Raw genomic sequence first — 21,479 nt, forward strand, 5'->3', positions numbered from 1 at the left:
CCCAGTGAGAATGGCCCACATCACAAAATCTCAAAACTGCAGATGCTGGCGTGGATGTGGAGAGAAGGGAACACTTTTACACTGCTGGTGGGACTGCAAACTAGTACAACCTTTCTGGAAGGAAGTATGGAGAAACCTCAAAGCACTCAAGCTAGACCTCCCATTTGATCCTGCAATCCCATTACTGGGCATCTACCCAGCAGGAAAAAAATCCTTTTATCATAAGGACATTTGCACTAGACTGTTTATTGCAGCTCAATTTACAATCACCAAAATGTGGAAACAGCCTAAATGCCCACCAACCCAGGAATGGATTAACAAGCTGTGGTATATGTATACCATGGAATACTATTCAGCCATTAAAAAGATGGAGACTTTACATCCTTCTTATTAACCTGGATGGACGTGGAAGACATTATTCTTGTAAAGCACCACAAGAATGGAGAAGCATGAATCCTACGTACTCAATTTTGATATGAGGACAATTAATGACAATTAAGGTTATGGGGGGGAAGCAGAAAGAGGGAAGGAGGGAGGGGGATGGGGCCTTGGTGTGTGTCACACTTTATGGGGGCAAGACATGATTGCAAGAGGGACTTTATCTAACAATTGCCATCAGTGTAACCTGGCTTATTGTACCGTCAATGAATCCCCAACAATTAAAAAAAAAATTAGAATAAAAAAAAATAACAAGCTTTCCAGTAAATTCTGGGTGACTTAAGGTTTCTTTTTAACATGCCAGTTTGGTTCATGGATTGGTTTTAGCAGGTACGAATTTGTTTAATAGGGTATTCCACAACAAGCTAGAGGAAAAAATACTTACAGTGGAAAGTGATGAAATATGAAGGTTTTAGAGGTAGTATTATCTCTCTCCCTTGTAATCCCTGAATAAGAGCCAAGAATTGTTCAACCATGAGACTTAAAAGAGTTAAAAGTGAAAGGTACAAAGAAGTGAGACTGATTTTTACTTTAGCTTCCTAGAGGATTTTGATCAGTTTGTGTTTATAACTTTTAAACCTGAACCAGGTAATACTTTATTTTCCCAACAGGAAGAAAACTGGAGTTGGGATGGAATGATTAGATGACTTAGTTTTTTTTTTTTTTTCCTGATAGATGTATAATCTTGCCTAATTATAGTCTACTAGTTTTTCTTTTGGATTATGTTACCTATTTATCTGGAACTTGGGAGTTTGTTTTTGTTTTGGCAGTGATCTTGAGTTGCCATCTGTTTCTTGTGGGACAGAACGTAGGCTCCCTCTACTGGTGTGCTCTTCAAACTGCACTCTCCACTAGTCAATGGTTCATGGGATTCACGTTGTGAGTTGTCACCACAACTGTAAAAAGGAGGACAATGACTAGTGCACTAAGGGTAATATTGTTTGGTGAAACTTTGTTTCAGTTGTGTATCTGTGAAAGCACAATCAAGGACCTTCCAGTTCCTTTGAGATACTTTGAGAACACACAAATGAACTTGCATTATCATTTCTTTGATAGCTGCATGCAATTGAATAAAGTTCCATCTCCTGATTCAGAGGATCCAACTAAAATATCCTGAGGGTGAACAAAAGGGAAAATTTTGATAATAGATGTGGGGGACACTTGCAGAATGGAACTGATTCTGTCAGCTATTACTACAAATCCTTTCTACACTATATTGAGCAGTATCTTAAGTTGCAGCAGCAGCAGCAACAAAACCAAAATGTTACCCTTATTTTCCAGGTACTTTGATTTGAAAAATGGAGTTTCATGTTCTTGATTTCTGTGAAGATTTTAATAAAATTTCAGAAAACACAAAAGATATTGAGATCTTGTCCAAATAAACACAAACTGAGCTTTGCTTATCTACATATATTTGGCAAATAGCCCGTGTAATAAAAGAAGAGGTTCACGGTAATGAGGTTAGTAGCCCTCGAGCAAGATAGTAAGTTTGGCTTTGAACATGTCGAGGTGCCAGGCGAGTCACCTGACTGAAAAGACCCGGGGAGCAGTGGGTCTGCTGCTCAGAAACACACAAAGGCCACTTAAGAAGAGTGTGGAGACGACAACAGAGGACTGCATACATTTAATGGCCTGGCAGAGAGACTTGGGACATTAGGGAGGTAGCAGGAAGAAGAAATTGGGAGGGGGGCCCTTGGAGGGGAAAGTGTGGAGGAGGAAGGAGTGTTTTGTGTTACTAAGTTTAAGAGAGAACTCAAAGGTGTCTGTGGATAGAGACCATGTCGGACCTCAGGCCTGGATAAAATCCACGCTAATTAACCGTATGTTATATTATATACTGAATGTTTGTGCTCCCCCAAATCCACATGTTGAAATCCTATGGCCACTGTGATGTTATTAAGAGGTGGGGCCTCTGGGAGGTGATTAGTCATAAGGTGGAGTCCTCAGGGATGAGACTAGTCTGTGGGACAGCAGGCCCTTGCCAGACACTGAATCTACCAGTGCCTTGATCTTGGACTTATCTACCCAGATGAATTAAGACAGAAATTGGGACCAAGGAGTGGGGCACTACTCCAGTAAATATCTAAAAATGTGGAAGCAGCTTTGAATTGGACAAGGGGTAAGGGCTGGAAAGGTTTTGCAGTGTCTACTAGAAAAAACAGATATTGATGTTGCAACATAATGTCCCGTGTAGATTAAAGGTTTGCCAGTGTTAGTGGAATCGTATTGATGAAGATAGAAAAGAGCCAGTGGGTGTTTGAGTCCAAGAAGGCATCCCCTTAAGAGAAAAAAACTGTTTCAGAGGCTGAATAAAAAATCCTTTGGTTAGGACTCACTGCCTGTCCAGTGCTATATCTACATGTAAAGCTCTCTTCCTCTTTGGAGTGAAGTGGTTGGCAATGGTCTTCAGGGGTGTGGTGCTACAAGGGTGCTGACTTCTCTGGCTACATCAGGAACAAAGTGGGTAGTAGAAAGAATTTAACCAGCGTAACTACATCTTATGGTGGAAAGCAGTTTCTAAGACAAAACACTTAGATGATCAGACTTCCTGAATAGAAAGAGAAAGCTTTTACATTCTATTACATCAAGGAACAGCTGACAAGATTCTTGACTCTGAACCTTTTAGACCTCAGTACCTGGTGCAAAGGGGAGTGTTAGATTTGTTTTTTCACTTAGAAATTTTATTTAAAAAAGGAAAATTTTTATTTGTATTAACCTGGATGGAGGTGGAACACATTATTCTTAGTAAAGCTTCACAAGAATGGAGAAGCATGAATCCTATGTATTTAATTTTGATATGAGGACAATTAATGACAATTAATGACAAGGTGGGGTGGGGAAAGGGTAGAGCAGAGAGAGAGAGAGAGAGAAGGCAGGAGCGGGTGGAGAAAAGGAAGAGCAGAGAGAGGGAAGGAAGGAGGGGGTGGGGTCTCAGTGTGTGACACATCTTGTACCCTCAATGAATCCTCAACAATAAAAAAAAGGAAAAGTGATATCATACTAAGTTTGTATTTGTTTTAGCAGTTGGGGTTTAAAAAGCATGATGTAGCTAGAAACATTGTTAAAATTTGTGTCATGGTGTGCATACGTGTACACATAATTATGAAATATCTGTATATATCAATTAAAGTGCTTGTGCTCATATACATATGTAGATCTTTGCATTTTGATCTATAGAACATTGAAGAATGTTCTTAGTCTACCTCAGTATATTATTTCTGTACATCACATTAGAAAGAAAGTTTTGCATCCATAATAAGAGTATTGGCTTATATATAAATTAGAAATAATTGGTACATGGATATCATTGTAGCTCACTGCAACCTCAAACATCTAGGCTTGATGCTGTTCCCTCCAGGACCACTGAGGGAAGGAGGAGGAGGCTCTGCTTCCAGTCACACTGAGCAGAGCGGTCCTGCCTTTCAGCCTCCTGAGTAGCTGGGGCTACAGGTGCCCACCACCATGCCCAGCTTTTTTTTCTATTTTTAGTAGAGACAGGATCTCACTCTCTTCCTCAGGCTGGTCTCCAACTCTTAAACTCAAGCAATCCTCCTGCCTCGGCCTCCCAAAGTGCGAGGATTATAAGCATGAACCACTGCGCTCAGCCAATAACTGTTGGCTTTTTAATATGTACTTCATGGTGAAATTTCTCATCTTAAGACATATGTAAGTAAAAAACCAAATTCAGGCTAGTGCTGTTAACTAGTTTCTAAAATTTCATTTATTTTTATTTTTAACTAGTTTTTTACTTAAGACCATATTTATATGTATGTATATATATACACAGAATCTTCATAGTTTATGTTTAAGAGAAACTTAGAGATTGCTGCTGTTCTATTTATTTTATGGAAAGAATAGCCATATTTTGCTTTAGAACATCCTGGAAGCTCTTCAGTGGTGCTATGTCTAATTAACTTTTTTTTTTTTGTAAAGACAGAGTCTCACTGTACCGCCCTCGGGTAGAGTGCCGTGGCGTCACACGGCTCACAGCAACCTCTTAACTCTTGGGCTTAAGCGATTCTCTTGCCTCAGCCTCCCGAGCAGTATGTCTAATTAACTTTTAACACAAAGAGAGTATTATTCTTATGTCACAGTGAGCATGATCATTTACACACTTGATATACTAAATGTCTATAAGACTTTTTTTATGAATCTATTTTTTGATATAATGGGGATATTACAAATTGTGTATTTGCATTAATGGATTTAAAGATGGAATTGTTAAGCAAAAACCAACCAGAACTTGAAGATTTGACATTTCTTAGCTTATCCATATTGTAGAAAATGAGACCACTCAGAGTATTACCAAGCAACCATTTGATAGGGAGATCAGTATGAATATGAACTACGAATTTATTTGATCAGTCACCCCAGGAGGAAAACTGCCAGTTTGAGGTGAAGGTGAAGAACATGGGAGTGAAGGAAGGCTGTTGGACTTCTTAGGTTTTATAGAATGGGGGGATCCACAGATCTGTTTGGCTAAAAATGTGTACTGTTCTTTAAGAAAAGGGAAGAATGATGCCAAAGGCAATCCAGAGATCACAGGGTTATCTGTAGTTTCAAAAGGTGGTGATGGTGGTGGTGGGGGTAACTGCCTTGCTTTATAATAGGCCAGATGGTGTCTGTCCAAATGCAAGGGAGCAGGGCTGCCTGGAGCTGTGGGGGTACATTCCCTGCTGGAGAGCATGAGGCAGGACCACTCCGCTCAGTGTGACTGGAAGCAGAGCCTCCTCCTCAGTGGTCCTGAAGGGAACAGCATCAAGCCAAAGACAGTTGTTCTTGGGCCTTCAGGTCTCATAGAGTTTGCCTTGTAGTTTGGACTTCCTGAGCCCTGTTACCTCTTTCATCATTCCTGTGTCTCTGTTTTGGAATGGAAATGTCCATATCATGCCTGTGCTACCATTGTATTTTGAAAGCATAGAACTTGTTTGGTTTCACAGGTTCACAGCTGGAGAGCAATTTGCCTTAGGAGGAATTATACCTTGAGTCTCTCCCATCCGATTTAGATGATATTTAGATGAGACTTATATTTATTTATTTTTATTTCCGATCAATATAAGAGTTCGTACTCTCAGGTTACATCATTTACATTTGTTAGGTTAAGTCTGAGATGTATTTGAGTCCTTCACCCCAGAGGTGTACCATGTACCCCTACATTGTGCCCATTAGGTGAGAGCTACTGAGACCACTCCCTTCTTCCCCCACCCCACCCCACCTTTCTTGAATTTGTGTTTTTCTCTCCTGTGGGCCTGTTGTTGTTCATCTACTAGTTTAAATTCGTATTGAGTACAAGGAATACTTGCTTTTCCATTCTTGAGATACTTACAAAGGAGAACGTTCTTTAACTCCTTCCAGGTAAATACAAAAAATGTAAAGACCCCATCTTTTTTTTATAAGACTTTGTATTTTAGATTTTAGAGTTGATGCTGGAATGAGTTAATATTTTTCAGGTGATTGGGATGTAATGTGAGAAAGACATGAATTTGAGGGAGCCAGGGCTGAAATGCTATAGACTGAGTGTCCTCCTGCCCATAATTCATATGTTGAAATCCTAACCACCAGTATGAAGGTTTTAGGAAGTGGGACTTTTGAGAGGTGATTAGGTCCTGAGGCTTCCCTCTCATAAATGGGATCAGCGCCCTTATAAAAGAGGCCATGGAGAGTTCCCTTGTCTCTTTCTCCATGTAAGGACACAGCAAGAAGACAGCCATCTATGAAACAGGAGGTGGCCTCTCACCAGACACTGAATCTGCCAGTGCCTTGATCTTGGACTTCCCAGTCTCCAGAACTGTGAGAAATAACTATATGTTGCTTATAAGCCACCCAATCTATGGCATTCTGTTACAGCAGCCTGAACGGGCTAAGGCCAGGGACATAAAGGCTATCTAGTAAATTTTGTAGTTATATCTTTTCCTAATATGATACAAGTTACGGTTTGTTTGCTGTTTTTTTCCTTTTCATTGTTTCATCTTTACTGTTCTCTCCACCCATCTTCTGGTCTTTGCAGGGAGTGGACATCATGGTAGATGCCATCCCCTACATCTTATTAGGATCTTCTTTTACACATTTTCTTGCTGAAGGCAGTGATGTCTTTTAATTGATATGATAGTTCCAGGGATTCTAGCACTTGCCCTGTCACAGCAGCAGTTTTGTAATGAAGAAAGTGGAAAGCATCAAGACTGGGACTGAGTTTCCTTCGGGGGGGTTGAGCAAGATGGTGGCCGAGTAACAGCTTCCCTGCAACTGGGCATGGTGAGTCTGGGGAGATAAGACACCAAGCATCTCTGGCTGGTGAGATCTGCCTATAATCATCCCTTTGAGGATACAGGGAGTCAGCAAGGGACTTCTGGACCCCAAGAGGAGGACAAAAACAGTGGAAAACTGGCAAGTGGTTGCATGTGCTCAATTGACCTAATCCCGCTGGCAACCATAAGTATAAGCAGCAGTGAGACTGCAAACCGGAAAGGCCTTACCTGTGAACTGTTTTGATGTTTCTGGACTTGGCACTCAGTTGAACTGCCTTGGGGAGAGCTTGAGCAGGAGTGTGGAGAACTTTGGGCATTGTCTAGGGCCCTAGACTGAGCCGCTGAGCTGGACGAAGTTAATAGTATTTGTCTGTGGGCCCCAGGGAGCCATTGTGAGAGAACTGCCCTGGTAAGCTCCGCCCTCAGGGTCCCAGAGCAAGGATCGGGCAGGAGCTAGTAACCCAGTGACTGAACAGCCTAAAGGCGGGGACTGAGCTGCCTTACAGCCTTAACCCTCAGGGGCAGAGTGAGACCAGTTTTGGCACACTGGAGCCTTGGGCTCTTGCCCTGGGTAGAGTGCCGTGGCGTCACAGCTCATAGCAACCTCAAACTCCTGGGCTTGGCATTGCCTGGACCTCCATAAGAGCTGTGCCTGCTGGGCCTCCACATGTTTCAGTTCCCTGACCAGGAACTGCGGGAACTGCACAACGCTGCATCCTCCCTCCCTCCTGTATACTCCCTGCCTCCACACCGGCTGGCTCATCTGGCCAGAAACACTGGTAGCTGCGTGCCCTCCGGAGATCTCCCTGCCTCTGCACTTCTCCTGGCCAGAGACTGCTGGAGCCTTGGAATCTCTGTGCCAAACTCACTGGGTGCCAGGCACTCCAGAACTGTGCACACCACATCCCGCCCTGTTGCTGGATCCGGGTGTGTCACACTCTGGAGCTGCTTCCACAACCAGAACTCCCTAGCTGGGGCAGCCACAGAGGAACTACACAGGGTCATTCCCTACAAAGATCCAGCAACAATAGAGTGATCCTGCTGGGGTCTAATATTGGAGAGACACCTCCCAACTCTGAGGACGGCCAGAGGCCACAGCGAAAAACAATCATGAGGCGAAATCAACAGAAAAACTCTGCCAATGTGATTTTTTTTTTTTTTTTTTGGCCAGGGATGGGTTTGAACCCGCCACCTCCGGCATATGGGACCTGCACCCTACTCCTTGAGCCACAGGCACCGCCCCTGGCAATATGAATAATCAGTGTAGATGAACTCCCCCAAGGATCAATGGGGCAGACACAGCACAAGATCCCATGCACAAACAAATAGCTGAGATGTCAGAAATCGAATTCAGAATCTGCATAGCAAATAAAATCGAATTAGAATTCCAAGCAGTAACCCACAAGATATCTCAAGAATTCAACGAATTCAAAGACCAAATGACCAAAGATATTGACACATTGAGACAAGAAGTTGCAGCCCTTAATGATCTGAGAAACACAGTAGAATCCCTCAGCAACAGAATGGAGCAAGCAGAAGAAAGGATTTCTGACATTGAAGACAAAGCTTTCGAATGCTCCCAAACTCTCAAAGAGGAAGAGAAATGGAGAGCAAAAACAGATCACTCTCTCAGAGAGCTCTGGGACAATTCGAAGAAAACCAATATTCGTCTTATAGGGATCACCGAAAGCAACGAATTGACTTCACAAGGCACAGAATATCTTCTCCATGAGATTATGAAGGAGAAATTTCCGTACATGCCAAGAGATTCTGAAATTCAGATAGCATATAGTTTCAGAACTCCAGTACGACTCAACCCAAATAAGACATCCCCGAGACACATCATAATCAATTTCACTAAAGTTAATATGAAGGAGAAAATTCTGAAAGCAGCCAGATGAAAAAAAAAAAACCATCACCTACAAGGGCAAGAATATTAGAATAACTGCAGATCTCTCTGTTGAAACTTTTCAAGCTAGAAGAGGATGGTCATTGACTTTTAATTTCCTAAAACAAAATAACTTTCAACCCAGGATCCTGTACCTATCTAAACTGAGTTTCATTTATGATGGAGAAATTAAATACTTCAATGACATTCACATGTTGAAGAATGACATTCACATGTTGAAGAAATTTGCCACAACTAAACCAGCTCTCCAGGATATTCTCAGACCCATCCTTCATAAAGACCAGTGTAATCCTCCACCACAAAAGTAAACCCACCCAGAAAATTCTGATCAAATTCCAACTTCCACAGTCACAAAAGGATTAAAAATATCCACCAGACTCTTCAATGGCTTATCAATATTCTCAATTAATGTGAATGGTTTAAATTGTCCTCTAAAGAGACACAGGTTGGCTGACTGGATATAAAAACTCAAACCAGATATCTGCTGCATCCAAGAATCACATCTTACATTAAAAGACAAATATAGACTCAAGATGAAGGGAAAGTCTTCTATACTCCAGGCAAATGGAAAGCAGAAAAAAGCAGGTGTTGCTATCCTATTCACAGATGCAATAGGCTTTAAACCAACTGAAATAAGGAAGGATAAGGATGGACACTTTATATTTGTTAAAGGTAATACTCAATATGATGAGATCTCAATTATTAATATTTATGCACCCAACCAGAACACACCTCAATTTATAAGAGAAACTCTAACAGACATGAGCAACTTGATTTCCTCCAGTTGCATAGTAGTTGGAGATTTTAACACCCCTTTAGCAGAGCTAGATAGATCCTCCAAAAAGAAGCTAAGCAAAGAAATTTTAGATTTAAACTTAACCATTCAACATCTGGACTTAACAGACATCTATAGAACATTTCATCCCAACAAAACTGAATACACATTCTTCTCATCAGCCCACGGAACATACTCCAAAATTGACCACATCCTAGGTCACAAATCTAACCTCAACAAATTTTAAAAAATAGAAATTATTCCTTGCATCTTCTCAGACCATCATGGAATAAAAGTTGAACTCAATAACAACAGGAACCTGCACACCCATACAAAAACATGGAAGCTGAACAACCTTATGCTGAAGGATAGATGGGTTATAGACGAGATTAAGAAGGAAATCACCAAATTTTTGGAACCAAACGACAATGAAGACATGAATAATCAGAACCTCGGAGATACCACAAAGGCAGTCCTAAGAGGGAAATTTATAGCACTGCATTTTTGATACTGCTTCAATTGCCTGGGGAATCCTTCTCATAAAATATTCACCCAGGCCGATTCCTTCAAGAGTTTTCCCAGCACTTTCTTCAAGTATTTTTATAGTTTCATGTCTTAAGTTTAAATCTGTTATCCAGTGAGAGTCTATCTTAGTTAATGGTGAAAGGTGTGGGTCCAGTTTCAATCTTCTCTCAAGAGAATCTTCTTCTCTTCAATCTTCAATCTTCCTCAAGAAAATGGAAAGAGAGGAAGTTAATAACTTAATGGGACATCTCAAGCAACTGGAGAAGGAAGAACACTCCAACCCCAAACCCAGCAGAAGAAAAGAAATAACCAAAATCAGAGCAGAATTAAATAAAATTGAAAACAAAAGAATTATACAACAGATCAATAAATCCAAAAGTTGGTTTTTTGAAAAGATCAATAAAATAGATAAACCTTTGGCCAACCTAACCAGGAAAAAAAGAGTAAAATCTCTAATTTCATAAATGGTAATGATGAAATAAAAACAGACCCTCAGAAATTCAAAAAAATCCTTAACAAATACTACAAAAAACTCTACTCTCAGAAATATGAAAATCTGAAAGAAATCGACCAATACCTGGAAGTACACCACCTACCAAGACTTAGCCAGAACGAAGTGCAAATGTTGAACAGGCCTATATCAAGTTCAGAAATAGCACCAACTATACAAAATCTCCCTAAAAAGAAAAGCCCAGGACCAGATGGCGTTACGTCAGAATTCTACCAAACGTTTAAAGAAGAACTAGTACCTATATTACTAAACCTCCTCCAAAATATAGAAAAAGAAGGAATCTTACCCAACACATTCTACAAAGCAAACATCACCTTGATTCCCCAAACCAGGGAAAGACCCAACAAGAAAAGAAAATTATAGACCAATATCACCAATGAATATTGATGCTAAAATACTCAATAAGATCCTAACAAACAGAATCCAATAACACCTCAAAAAAATTATACACCACGACCAAGCAGATTTATCCCAGGGTCTCAAGGCTGGTTCAATATACGTAAATCTATAAATGTAATTCAGCACATAAACAAACTAAAAAATAAGGACCATATGGTTCTTTCTTTTTCTTGCAGAAAAAGCTTTTGATAACATCCAGCATCCCCCTTCATGATCAGAACACTTAAGAAAATTGGTATAGAAGGGACATTTCTTAAACTAATAGAGGCCATCTACAGCAAACCCACAGCCAATATCGTATTGAATGGAGTTAAATGAAAATCATTTCCACTTAGATCAGGAACCAGGCAAGGTTGTCCATTGTCTCCATTGCTCTTTAACATTGTAATGGAAGTTTTAGCCATTGCAATAAGGGAAGAAAAGGCGATCAAGGGTATCCACATAGGGTCAGAAAAGATCAAACTTTCACTCTTCGCAGATGATATGATCGTATATCTGAAAAACACTAGGGATTCTACTACAAAACTTTAAGAAGTGATCAAGGAATACAGCAATGTCTCAGGCTACAAAATCGACACCCATAAATCTGTAGCCTTTATATATACCAACAATAACCAAGCTGAAAAAATAGTCAAGGACTCTATTCCTTTCACAGTAGTGCCAAAGAAGATGAAATATTTGGGAGTATACCTAACAAAGGATGTGAAAGATCTCTACAAAGAGAACTACGAAACTTTAAGAAAAGAAATAGCTGAAGATGTTAACAAATGGAAAAACATACCATGCTCATGGCTGGGAAGAATCAGCATTGTTAAAATGTCTATACTACCCAAAGCAATATATAATTTTAATGCAATTCCTATTAAAGCTCCATTGTCATATTTTAAAGATGTTGAAAAAATAATACTTTATTTTATATGGAATCAGAAAAAACCTCGAATAGCCAAAACATTACTCAGCAATAAAAACAAAGCAGGAAGAATCACCCTACCAGACCTGAGACTGTACTATAAATCGATAGTGATCAAAACAGCATGGTATTGGCACAAAACCAGATAAGTAGATGTCTGGAACAGAATAGAGAACCAAGAGATGAATCCAGCTACTTACCATTATTTGATCTTTGACAAGCCAATTAAAAACATTCAGTGGGGAAAAGACTCCCTATTTAACAAACGGTGCTGGGTAAACTGGCTGGCAACCTGTAGAAGATTGAAACTGGACCCACACCTTTCACCATTAACTAAGATAGACTCTCACTGGATAACAGATTTAAACTTAAGACATGAAACTATAAAAATACTTGAAGAAAGTGCTGGGAAAACTCTTGAAGGAATCGGCCTGGGTGAATATTTTATGAGAAGGATTCCCCAGGCAATTGAAGCAGTATCAAAAATACACTCCCGGGACCTGATCAAACTAAAAAGCTTCTGCACAGCCAAGAACATAGTAAGTAAAGCAAATAGACAGCCCTCAGAATGGGAGAAAATATTTGCAGGTTATACCTCCGATAAAGGTCTATAACTAGAATCCACAGAGAACGCAAATATATTAGCAAGAAAAGAACACGTGATCCCATCTCAGGGTGGGCAAGGGACTTGAAGAGAAACTTCTCTAAAGAAGACAGACGCATGATCTATAAACACATGAAAAAAAGCTCATCATCCTTAATCATCAGAGAAATGCAAATCAAAACTACTTTGAGATATCATCTAACCCCAGTAAGAGTAGCCCACATAACAAAATCCCAAAACCAGAGATGTTGGTGTGGATGTGGAGAAAAGGGCACACTTCTACACTGCTGGTGGGAATGCACACTAATACGTTCCTTCTGGAAGGATGTTTGGAGAACACTCAGAGACCTAAAAATAGACCTGCCATTTGATCCTATAATTCCTTTACTAGGTTTATACCCTGAAGACCAAAAAATCACAACATAACAAAGACATCTGTACCAGAATGTTTATTGCAGCCCAATTCATAATTGCTAAGTCATGGAACAAGCCCAAGTGCCCATCTACCCACGAATGGACTAGCAAATTGTGGTACATGTATACCATGGAATATTATGCAGCCTTAAAGAAAGATGGAGACTTTACCTCTTTCATGTTTACATGGATGGAGCTGGAACATATTCTTAGCAAAGTATCTCAGGAATGGAAGAAAAAGTATCCAATATACTCAGCCCTACTATGAAGCTAATTTATAGCTTTCGCATGAAGGCTATAACCCAACTATAGCACAAGACTATGGGGAAAGGGCCAAGGAAGGGGAAGGGAGCAGGGAGGTTATGGTGGACGGAGGGTAATGGGTGGGGCCACACCTACGGTGCATCTTAGAATGGGTACAGGCGAACCTTACTAAATGCAGAATACAAATGTCTACACACAATAACTAAGAAAATGCCATGAAGGCTACGTTGAACTGTTTGATGAGAATATTTCAGATTGCATATGAAACCAGCACATTGTACCCCTTGATTGCACTAATGTACATAGCTATGATTTAACAATAAAAAAAATAATAAAGGTGAAAAAAAAAAAAGACTGGGACTGAGAAAGAACAGGGTATTGCTCTCACCAGAAATCTGACAGATTACTTTCTAGGGGATCTAACTAATTATTCCACCATGAAATACATGATGGAATAATCACTGAGTGTCAGAGACGTCCTTCTGACAAATTATTAGCTGTGGTCAAGACAAAGCTTGATAAGTAATTTGTGAGTAGGAAACAGAGAATCATCAGGATATGACAACATCAAATGCTGGTGAGGATGTGGAACACTAGAAACTCTTGTTCACAGCTAGTAGCAGCCTAATAGGCTAGAGCCACTTTAGAAGACAGTTTGGCAATTTCTTACAAAACAAGCATACTCTTACTATATATGATCTAGCAATTACATTCCTTGTTATTTACCCAAAGGAGCTGAAAACTTATGTCCACACAACCTATGCATGTTTATTGCAGCTTTATTTATAATTGCCAAAAGTTGGAAGCAACCTAGATGTCTTTCAGTAGGCAAGTGGGTAAATAAACAGGACAATGTGCTATTATTCAGTTATGAAGAGAAACAAGATACTAAGTTATGAAGAGACATGGAGTCAGCGCAGGTTCAGCGATGGTAACAAGTGTCCATGTGGGGGAGGCTACGCCTGTGTGAGAACAGGGAGTAAATGGGAATCCTTTGTACTTTCTGCTCAGCTTTTCTGTAAGTCTAAAACTAGTCTAGATAATAAAGCCTATTTTTTACAAAGGACAACACTCTATGGTAATCTTTCTGTTATTATAAGGGGGGTGGGGCCTTAGTGTGTGTCACACTTTATGGGGGCAAGACATGATTGCAAGAGGGACTTTGCCTAACAATTGCAATCAGTGTAACTGGCTTATTGTACCCTCGATGAATCCCCAACAATAAAAAAAAAAAAAGAGTCATTATAGCAACCCCATGTTCTTGTATGGGAAAAGAACTTTACTGATTCGTAGTTCTAACTACTTTGTATGTCCAGAAATGTTTCCCACCCCAGAAGAGGAGGCACCTCTCATTCTAATGCTTCTCTTTTTCTCATCTGCGGCAGATGATCCTGGGCAGATGGTGCTGGTGAACATCTGCATTGATCAGTCTGCACTGCTGTCCAGCAGCAGCTAACTCAGAACTACTAAACCTTTTAAAAACAGCCACATTTGTGAGAAATTTTGTAAATGGAATATTTACTATAGATTACTGCTTATCTTTTTCCTTTGAAAATATGGAGTTATGGCAAAAAGTACATTTTTTAAAGGAATAAGGACCAAACTAAAGAAAATTATACCTTATTGTAATGTATTGAACATTTAATACACAATATGGTGATTTTTCTGGGATTTAACCCTAGAACATGATTGCTGCTAGAGCTTAGCAAATGGCGTTAGCTCACACTTAGCATTAATAAAATGCTTTTTTGAATAAAACACAACACCAAACAAAATGAATTCAAATATTTTATGATTTTTTAACTTAATTTTTAATTAAATCATAACTATACATTTATGGACTAGGAACATATTCCTTCTTAGTAAAGTATCTCAAGAATGGGAATAAAAGCATTCAATGTACAAATATTTTCTCTTAAAAATCATTTTAATGTTCATTCTATTCAGGCTAATAACTAACACAATAAAAGGAGATACACTAGCTTAACAGACTTAGTTGATTTTATACAGCACATATCTTTAATAATATATTAGTATGTTATTAAGTGATAGAGAGTACCCAATTTAGTACCCTAGTTTTGCAGAACTAGGAAATAATTTCTTCAGAAAGATTTTTATAGATACACATTATTCATACTCAGCCACAAGGGTCTAACTCTAAAGAGGATAAAGCCAATGACTTTCCTCACAAAAGTTGCTTTGCTATCAAAATCTGTATTTCTGATCTAATCTGAGCATTGAGACAAGATTCAAATATTCCCAGTGAAAAAAGCACAATCACTTATTCAGCAATAGTGAGCAGTTAAGACTATCTCATTGGCTTTCAGGAATCTTTGTGGCTTCACGTGGCATGGGACATCATAGTTGAGATCCCTCTGGCTGGCCTAAGGAGAATGGGTCAGCAGTCAGCATACCTGAGAAAGGAAGAGCTTTTAGGAGTCTGTCCACAGACAATTAGTTACGAGGGGATGTTCTCCACTGTAAAGGAGCTGCCCATGACAGAGGAGGCCACAACACGGCCTCTCTAACACAGATGAAGGGGACCCCCAGGATGACAGTCATGCCTCCTACTTAGAGATCAGCCAGTCCAGATAGTAGCAAATCAGAGGTTGTGGGAAAGGCTACTTCCTAAGGATGAACAATCTGAGAGAGATTTAAGCAACCAGCAAGAAGTTTGGAGTTGAACTAATAATAAATACGTGGACAACTCAGCCACGTATTAAACAATGGAAAAATTAAACCACATTGTATGAGAAAGGAAGAACAATAAAAGGTTATTACATGACTCAATTGTGGAAAGCTTCCGCATGATCCTAATCAAGCAAATGGAATATCAATCTGGCCAAAATTATGGCATAACTATAATGTAAATGTCAGAAAAAGGAAAATATCAAAGAAAAAAATTTTGCTTTTTTTAAGAAAAAAACATTTTTTAAAGCAGCCTAAAATGGGAACAAGATGGACCTACAGGTAATAGAAACCAGTCCTAGGAACTAAGCTGAACTCTTGCCCGTTAAGGCTGGAGTCTGTTAAATATCTCACTGACACACACTGATTGTAACCTCACCTATCAGACCAAGCACAAATGCAGAGAGAATCCATCATCCCTCCATCCCTCTCAGACCCTAAGACACCTAGGTACTCCTTAACATTTAACTTAATGTACACAGGTAACTGTTTATTTGCTTTATCTTATGTATAATGTTCCCGAGCACCAATCAGAAATGTAATATCACCTTTGCTTCACTGCCCCCTTTTCCCATTTTCTTTGTAGCAAAGTGTGTAATCCTGTGCCTCATGTAGGCCGCTGTGGGATGGAGTTCTCCATTTGTGCTGAGTTTGTATTACCAGCCACAGCCCTAAGACTAAAAGAGGTGCCTCTGGGAGTGCTGCTGGTGCTTCTTTTTTTCCTTTTTCCTACACACCTTGTAGAATTGTTTGATTCATAAACCTACGTGCTTGTATGTATAACTTTAATAAAAATAAAAACAAATAACAACAATACCAAAAAAAACTGTCTCATCCCAGGAATGAAATAAGGTCAGCCACATTCGTGGGCATTTCCTCCACGGTAGTATACGTATCGTCACAAAGAACCCGTTTGTCCCCTTCAACATTTACGGTCACAGTTTGCCTTCCAAGTTGACTCCACTGCCAGTTCTGAACAAAAGAAGAATTATTAATCAGGAGATTATTTATCAAGTGCTACATGAACTACTGTATGATATGAGTTACTCAGCAACCATCAGTGCTGCTTATTTGCCAAAATTATCTGTAGAAAGCTTCTGACGGGAACCCCTAGATAATGATCAAACTATTTAGGGGAAAAAAAAGATTTCTTTTGCCGTTAGTATGAAAAGATCCACTGCTCATCTGGCTGTAAAGTGAGATTTTCTCAGGCATCTGGAACATTACCATTTGTAAAGCAGATGGCAGTATGAGTCTGTGGTGGTAAAGTTAAAGCCCACACCAGAGTGGGCCAGCCAGGAGGGGCATCAGCCTGGGGCAGATGTAAACACCAAGGACGAAATCCATTTTGACACACTTTTGGGAATGTAAATTGCAAATATATAATAAATTCTGGAATTTTTAACTATTGTTTAACCATAGCTACATATGACTGTGTAATAGAACAGTCACTAGCCATATGTAGCTATGTAAATTTAAATTCATTAAAATTAAATAAAATAGAAAATTCAGTTCTTCAGTTACATTAACCACATTTCAATACCCACATGTGATCTATCACTCCCACTTTGGACACCATAGATACAGAACATTTTCATCACCATAGAAAGTTCTATTGGACAGCCTTGGAAACCTTTAAGAATTTATTAGGGTAACCCATATTTATCACTGTTTCCTGCTCAGTTCATCTCACACATTGTAACACAAATGACTAAACAGAGCCAGGCATACTGCACACACCTATAGTTCCAGCTACCAGGGAGGATAAGATGGGAGGATTCCTTGAGCCTGGAGTTTGAGTCTAACCTAAGACAACATATTGAGACCTTGTCTAAAGGTCTCTAAAAATAAAAAGGTTTTTAAAAAAGGCTAAAATATATTTTCCATTATAGCTCTCTACCAAAACAGATAACACAACCAATCAAAAATGTTCTTACAGGAGCAACTTATATCAAATAACTAGACAGGAGAAGAATATGAAAGTACTGACTCATTCTTTAGCCAAACAACCTGCAGTTTCCCTCATGGATCTATGCCCTAAATCAACTTCTGCCATTTCTGACCACCATCTTGTCATATACTCCTATCAGCTACTGTGTTTTTTAAACAAAATCATTTTTATATTAATAGAAAGACACAATTCATTTTGTGATAAAGCCACTATAACTAAGTCAGGGTCAATATAAACGACTACCAGAAAACTCTGAAAATTCCAAATAGGGGAATCACCAAGAAAGGACAAAAACCCACATATAAGACAACCAGATCTAATAGCATTATTGATTGTTCCTTTGAATATTAACAATATAAAATCCAAAGTCTTAGCTACATTTCACATTTTCTTTCCCACTTTGTTCTGACCAACCATGAATCTTCTCAAGTAGAATTTAAATATCACGTCATAAAGTGGTAAGATTATTTTCCTGATTCATATGCCTGATTTTCAAAATTGTCTGGCTGACAAAATCACCTTGAAAGACAATACAGTCATGTGCCACAAGATGACATTTTGGTCAACTACAGATTGCACGTATGATGGGGGTCCCACAGGATTATATGGAACTGAAAACTTCCTGTTGCCTAATGACACTGTAGCCATCATAAACTCATAGCGCAATTACTTTTTTTTTTAATGTAGCCCAATGGTAGAGTGTTTATAAAGTCTATAATAGTGCACAGTCATGTCCTAGAACTTCACATTCACTCACCACTCACTGACTCACCCAGCGAAATTTACAGTTCTACAAACTGCATTCATAGTAAGTGCCCTATATAGGTGTACCATTTATTTAATCACTTATACCATATAATTTTTAATCACTTATACCATATCAGACGATAGCATATAGCCTAGGTGTAGTACACTGTACCATCTAGACTGAAGTTTGCACAATGACAAAATTGCCCGAGGATGCACTTTTCAGAACATACTCCCATGGTTAAGTGATACATAACCCTACATAAATTTATTTCACAGAATAAAAGCAAGGAATCCAAAGATGACGACAAATACTCAGTTTGATAATGCAGCCTTTTAATTTAATTTTTATTTTTTTATTTCTTTGCTTTTTTTTTGTGTTGTTGAGACGGAGTCCCACCTTATGCCCCTGAACAGAGTGCAATGACGTCAGAGCTCACTGCAACCTCAGACTGGGCTTGTGGGCATCCCTCTGCCTCAACCTCTAGAAGCCGTTGGGATTACAGGCACTCACTGCAGCACCCGGCTGGGTTATTCCATTTTTTTAGGAGTTGGGAGTCTCACTCTCACTCAGGCAAGTCTCAAACTCCTGAGCTCAAGCAATTCTCCCTCCTCAGCCTCCCACAGTGCTGGGATTACAGCACTGGCGTGAACCACAGCTAGCAAGAATGCAGTTTTAATAAGTTATAACCATAGATACTACTTGAACATAAAAATTAAGAACCTGAGATATGACAGTATGAATTAAAATTCTGATTCTAAAAGCAACTGCTATACCCTCTTCTAGGCCACAGAATAGTAATGAACTATATATAACAGCACGGTTCACTGTGGAGTGTTGTCTTTATTCCCTCACAACTTGAGCTGGCATAGTATACTATAAACCTTCCCCTTAATCAACTTTTGGTAGATAGATATTAAAATAAGGGACCAAAATACTTACCAATAAGTCAGTAATAATAAAAAATTGGTTTGTCCTTTATCCGAATTCCCTCCTGATCAGCTTTTTCCCTTCTGTCACTACCTGCAAAATATTAACAAGCCCTAATTCTCAGGAGTCATTTTTCAAGTCAGTGCTTAAATTGGTAAACATGTATGAGACCAAGCATCCCTGCTGCTAGAGCACAGGGGCAGACAGGGCTTGAAAGGTGACAGCTTTATTTTGAGCAGGGGGCAAAGACAATGCTGCACTTCACAGCTACATTGTTACTATATCCTGCATCAGTGTAAGGAAATACAGTTGACCCTTGAACAAAAGAGTCTGAACTGCTGAGGTCCACTTATATGAAAGTGGATTTTCTTCGGTCTCTGGCACCCCTGAGATAGCAAAACCAATCCCTGCTCTCAGTCTACTCAGCATAAAGCTGATGATAAAGACCTTTACGATGATGCATTTCTACTTAATGGATAAATGTATTTCCTCTTCTTATGATTTTCTTCAAAGTGCTTTTTTTTTGTTTGTATGCAGTTTATTGGCTGGGGCCGGCGCCCTACTCCTTGAGCCACAGGCGCTGCCCTAAAAACACTTTCTTAATAGTATTTTCTTTTTTCTCTACCTTACTTTATTGTAAGAATATAGTACACAAAACACGTAACATGCAAAATATGTATTAATTGACTACTTGTGTTATCAGTAAGGCTTTCAGTCAACATTAGGCTATTAACAAAGTTTTGAAGGAGTCGAAAGTTACACAAATTTTTGACAGAATGAGACTTCACACTCCTGTGTTGTTCAAAGATCAACTATCCTTAAATATTAACAACATCTTAATTAGCAACACTAGGAAGGAGCACCTCATCATTCTAGAAGCTGAAATCTCTGGCATGCATTTTCTCAGAAGCCAATATAGCCTTCACCTTATGTTTCAGAAAGAATAGCTTGAATGGTCAATCTCTCACGTCATAAAGAATACACAATTTCTATCAGGTCATAAAGAACACACATAAAGAACACACTGCATTTCATAGAGGAAAATGCTAATGCATATCAGAGTAGGAATAAAAAGCCCTTCCATTTTCTACCTCCATCCCTGCCATCGGAAGAGACCTGTTATCCATTCATTCTATTAATTTTTGCTAAATACAGATATCGTCCCTATCTTAGAAGAATGTACTTTGGACTTTAAAGGTTAAACTCAGTTTTTCTCTTATCTGGTACAGTTGTTCAGTTTTCTCCTGTTTTTTTTTTTTTTTTTTTTTCCTTAAATCTCTGCTAGCTTAATTACTACTATTATTACATAACAGTCGTTTTGCAATTTTAATACAGAGTTTAAACAAGAAGGTAAAATAAAAGGCCCTGGCTATACTTTTTATGTATACCAATTAGAAAAACATTACCCTCTTTCCAAGTTATTGTAAAACACTGATCCTTCAACAGCCAATTCTTCCTTCTTCACCAGAACTTGAGAAGGCTCTGTCATGAACTTCTTCATAACTTCCAACATATTGATTAGCATTGGGTCCAAAAGCAACATAACCTTAAAAAGAGATAATGACTGATTATGCTGAGAAATCAGTGAAACAGATGTAACAGTTTTCATAATACTTGGAGAAATAATGTTTGAGACCAAGCGTCCCTGTCTTGCTACAGAATTGAGCTAGACAGAGATTGTGGGAAACAATTACTTTCAGCAGGTGGAAAGGACAATATAGCACTTTACAGCCATATCATGACAATTAACCCAACCTGCTGGCTGGAGAAATCATGTATACACCCGAATACATACATTTAATCACTAGTAAATCTCATGGATTTGATCCTTAATCCTTTGGCTCAACATCTTGTCCCCTCAGGGGCAGCTCCTAACCAACCATTGAGGAGTGGAGCTGTAAATACACAGCTTACAGGTTCCTAGTAAGGACAACAAGGAATGAGCCACCTCCAGGGAAAAGAGGCTTGGTAGAGCAGTTTGCTCAGCAGCTGGCTTGCCTTCTGCCCCTTTCTATCCCATTCCTTTGCTCCCCTCTTCTTTCCTGGAAACTAATTACTTGCACATGAGTCTTTGTCTCAGCATTTACTTTTGGGGTGCAAGACACATGATATTAAGTATTTTTAAATAAATAATGCTTCTCTTTAAAGGGAACAGAACTTACTATTTT

General features: G+C 39.2%; 1 non-coding gene and 1 pseudogene across 1 annotated transcript; one reads left to right on the forward strand and one right to left on the reverse strand.

Annotated features, from left to right (window-relative positions):
- Positions 1 to 1,351: 1,351 nt before the first annotated feature.
- LOC128567490 (Golgi apparatus membrane protein TVP23 homolog B-like) lies at positions 1,352 to 2,990 on the forward strand (annotated as a pseudogene).
- A 16,481-nt stretch (positions 2,991 to 19,471) lies between these two features.
- LOC128568263 (small nucleolar RNA SNORA63) lies at positions 19,472 to 19,602 on the reverse strand. The gene has a single exon (XR_008375081.1). It is a non-coding gene; the product is annotated as a small nucleolar RNA SNORA63 (small nucleolar RNA).
- Between the last annotated feature and the right edge of the window lie 1,877 nt (positions 19,603 to 21,479).

The sequence above is a fragment of the Nycticebus coucang genome, chromosome 16 (genome assembly GCF_027406575.1).
Source record: "Nycticebus coucang isolate mNycCou1 chromosome 16, mNycCou1.pri, whole genome shotgun sequence".
Taxonomy (NCBI): Eukaryota; Metazoa; Chordata; class Mammalia; order Primates; family Lorisidae; genus Nycticebus; species Nycticebus coucang.